Genomic DNA, 4,521 nt, shown 5'->3' on the forward strand with positions numbered 1-4,521 from the left:
TTTTTCAGATTTTTTTAAACATTTGTAAAATGCGTTTTTTCATGCGCATGAGCATATGCTCCCAAGAGCCGAATTGAATTTCCAGTTAATCTTTGTCTTTAAATGTAAGAAATACAGGATGGGTGCTGCTTGACCTCCCTTATTTATGGAGGTTTATGAATTTCAAGACGTATCACATATATTTAGCATTGCTATTTCCCACTCCTTATTAAATGAGTTGTATTGCTATTTTGATCTCTCACATTACTCAAATACAGGATGGGTAGCATTGCTATTTTCCACTCCTATAGAGGCTATATATACGTATGCTCTCCTCACACATATAACACAAAAAAAGCATCAAGCACCAGCAATACATACACAGTATCGACCCCGATACACAAAACCAGTACTAGCTTGAGAAGCTGGGATCGATGAGGGCCTTAATGGGCAAGCTCCTCGCCGTCGCCACTGCCCTCGGCGCCGTCTTGATCATGTCAACCAGAGCCTACGCGAACCTGGAGGCGACGTGCATGGCGGCGTCCGCCAAGGACACGCGCTTCAACTACAGCTTCTGCGTGAAGGCACTGTCGGCAGCGGCACAAAGCGGGGATGGCGCGCGGGAGCTCGCCAAGGCCACGGCGGAGATCGGCGCCAAGTTGGCCGCCGCCACGGAGGCCAAGGCCAGGGCGAGGCTGGAGGATCCGCGCACGGAGCGCAAGGCGTACGACCCCTTCCAGACGTGCTACTACATCTACCAGCGTGCGAGCAACTTGTTCTTGTTCGCTGAGCACTTGATCGACAAGAACGCCTACGCCGACGCCAAGAGTGCAGCTCGGGACGTACCCTCGGCCGTGCGCGACTGCGATCGGTACTTCCACGAAGCCGGGCTGGGGGCCCCGTTCTTGGAGCAGAGCGCAAAGTGTGAGCAGTTGGGGATCATATGCGGGGCCATCACCGACCTTTTGTGATTTTCGATGTGGATCTGGGGCGTAGAAAGAAACCAATCTATTGAGTAATAATAAAGGGTAATGATTTAATAATTTGATGTAGGGAGGTTACTCAGTTTCGATCCTGCTGCCTCCACGCCTTGAAATCCTTATACATCGTCATTATTAGTTCTTCAAAGAAAGACAACGCTTCTTGTCAGACTATAGCAAAGCAAAGGATGAAGCTGGAAGAGAGATCATATGGCTCAGTTCTATAGCATGGTGTCATTCCCAAGATTAACGATGATTAAACTAAATTTAACGAAGGATTTTTAAAAAATCGCCGGTGTCAGTCGACACCAGTGCCTATACTGGAGATTCGTGCCCTACAGCTAAGAAGTGCAGAGCAGAAGAATATTAGTGTTGGTTTATCCGATGTAAATTAATTAATAGCATCAGATTGCAATGTCAGTTCTATGATCTGGTTCATAGAGTATGTAAACCAGTTAGACCGACGATCCCAACATCTATTGTTTCTTTAAATCATGATTTGCCTCATCAAGTCGCATTGATAACTTGTTGCGACATGCCCCACATGAAAAGCTTCTAAAGTTAGATATATCAGGGGAACATTCCGGAGATATATTGAAGAAACAATTTAGTGTGTCGAAAGTAATTAAGCTTGTAATAACAATATACTCTCTGTTCACAAACCCATAATTAAAATGAGAATCTGCATTATAGTCTAGCCTTGTTTTGAAGATATCATCACTAGGAACATTCTGTGTAAAATCATGTTTGTAGTACAGATATTTTCATAAGCCATCAAAAAGAACATTGTGATCCTGCTTGGTTTGATGTTAAATTTTTACATACCAATATTTGGCATTGACCCAAATATTGGCTACTAATTGACTCGTTGCGAAACTAAGTACACAACTTTGCATAGAGTTATTATTATTTTTGCAAGTCTTGCCATTGCAAAACTTTTGAAGGCAAACCAAACATACCACATACGCTTACTTGATGAAGTGGAAGCAGCTTTCCAAACCTGCGTAGCTACAATTTACCAATTTCTAAATTTGAATATTCTGGATTGGTAGGAGCCACACAAAGGCATATCCCCTCTACCAAAAATTATGACGTCCATTCTCCCAATTAGGGAGATGGTAGAACAACACGCTCACCAAGTGCAATGTGAGCCGTTGATCTAGGCGACGACCTTTGTTGATCAGTCGTAAGCCTCGTCCAGGTAGGTTGGTATGCTACAACGGTGACCTATGTACTAGTTATACACACTTGCTTTATCACTCGTGCCTCCTCTCACCAGCGAGGTGGTACTACACCAAGCCAGAGTGTCATGGAGCAGAAAACCCTATTCCAGCCTTTTTGGTGGCCCCATTTTGCCTGCATTGATGACCTAACTCACGTGTGCGCTTTTTACTTATTTTCCTCTTCTTTTTGTTAATTTCCTCTTCATTTTCCCTGTTAATATTCCATTTTCATTTATTTTTGTTCATGTTTCACCCTTTATTGTTTGGTATTATTATTTTCAATTTTTATTTAATTTACATAATATGCTTCATGTGGAGCCCTTAGTTGGTTCGATTGGCATTGAGTTTATCATCCATCCACATAGGGAGAAAGGCCAAGGGATGTGGCTCTGAGGCTCCCCGTAAGGTAATAGAATAGGTAGTTCAGGCACCATCACCCTTTTTGGTGTAAATATGCAATTTTTTAAATGTACATAAAAAAGATGTAGATATGCACGCATATTTTTAAAATTGTATGATTTTTTCTTAAAATAAATAAACATATTGTATACAGGGACATTTTTTAATTGAGATGGATTTTATACGCACAAATGTTTTCCTATTTTTCATGCTATATTAATTTTAACATTTTTTTCGAAATTTTGCCAAGTAAAAATATATTTCCCTGAAACAAAAAACAGTCAACGTGACATACAATTGCCCACCTATATGAGAGATGCAATTTTGGAACTCTTAGTTCATTTAGTTCAACTAAACGAATCCAAAAGTGATCTTACTTTTGAAAATTCAGTTCATTTATTTTACATAAGGAGGGTTACATGGTATCCCAAATGTTCCAAATTTGCAATAGCCCTCGCGCAATAGCCCTTCGTATTGGTACGTTTTTGGCGCTCGTAAAGTGTGAACAGGGAACCCGACCGCCTTCTGTTGTGAGTCAAAACTAGATCACTCTACGGAATATTTGGCGCTCGTAAAGCTAAGGTATGCGCTGGTGGTCAAGTTAACTTATTCTGCGCCTGTCTGCCTGCGTGTCGTTAGACGAGGCGGAGAACGCTCATATAATTGAACCGCGTGTGCGTTTGCAGAGGTAAGCTAGCCGGCCAGTTTGTTTTTCAGTGAAACTAATCAATGGAAACACAGCAGGGTTACGGTCTGAATGAATGACGGTAGCCTGGTTGACTGAATGAATAAGTTGCATAAGCAGAGATGGTGTGTGTGTGTGTCACCTTTTATTACTTTCTTTTTTACAGAAAATAGACTTTATTCCTCAAATGATCGCCATATCGTTTACAAATAAGTGAGAAATAAAGTCATGATCGAAGAGTCCCAGAAACTGGAGGATCTAGTTTTGAAAAGAGTTCTTAGCTAATCCATTTCCTACCTCATTTGCTTGGCCATAACATTGCATGTATAAAACTTTCACCAAGTAAATGACTAGCTGTTTGCATTCCATAACACTAGCCACATCCAGACCAACATAAGAGTCTGGTTGCTGTACACCTCCACGACGAAGCTGCATGCAATCCAATTCAATGAGCAAACTGTTGCACCCTATTGTTGGAACATTTCGTTCCTAATAGTAGTCATCTCAGCCGAATCTCTTTTTTTTGCGGGTGATCTCAGCCGAATCGACACTGCTAACATGAGTTTGCTGAACCATGTTGCTGCCGCTATGAAGTTCCCACGCTCATCATGAGCTACAACTCCAGTGGCACTAGAAAGAGTTTCAGCGTGAAGGCGGAAAGGTGTGGCCACATTCGGGTGTACTACACCCGAATTTTCAAAAAACTGACAAAACACGTATCAAACGTGATCCAAAAATTCTGATTTTTTCTGACATCAAACATGAACAAATGTTTTAGAGACTTGCAAAATTTCATCTACAAATAATATTTGAGGAGCTCTCACCAAAAATAACTAAATCAATGGTCAATGTTTTCTGCATTTTTGTGTACTTCATTTTGTGCTTTTTGACAAGATCTCCTCAAATGTTATTTTTGGATGAAATTTTGTAACAACCTAAAACATTTGATAATGTCTCATGTCGTAAAATTTCAGAATTTTTGGATCATGTTTGATATTGATTTTATGGTTTTTCGTGAACTCGGGTGTAGTACACCCGAGAGTAGAAAATCCACTCTCACCTGAAACACTGTGTCGACATTAACTTTGACAACACACTCTCAACGTTTCTTCCAGATCTGAACATATTTTCGGATATGCATTTAGGCATTGATTGTCTGATGTAATTTGTAGCTAGTACCTTAAACGATAATGTTGTTCTATCATGTGTCTGGACAAGCTCTCCCTTGAAAAATCGGTGACGCTGCCACCAGATA

At 41.0% G+C, this 4,521-nt stretch overlaps 1 non-coding gene across 1 annotated transcript; it reads right to left on the reverse strand.

The window, feature by feature from the left end:
- Positions 1–2,007: 2,007 nt before the first annotated feature.
- On the reverse strand, positions 2,008–2,168 carry LOC119313136. The gene has a single exon (XR_005151524.1). It is a non-coding gene; the product is annotated as a U1 spliceosomal RNA (small nuclear RNA).
- Positions 2,169–4,521: the final 2,353 nt, after the last annotated feature.

The sequence above is a fragment of the Triticum dicoccoides genome, chromosome 5B (genome assembly GCF_002162155.2).
Source record: "Triticum dicoccoides isolate Atlit2015 ecotype Zavitan chromosome 5B, WEW_v2.0, whole genome shotgun sequence".
Lineage (NCBI taxonomy): Eukaryota > Viridiplantae > Streptophyta > Magnoliopsida > Poales > Poaceae > Triticum > Triticum dicoccoides.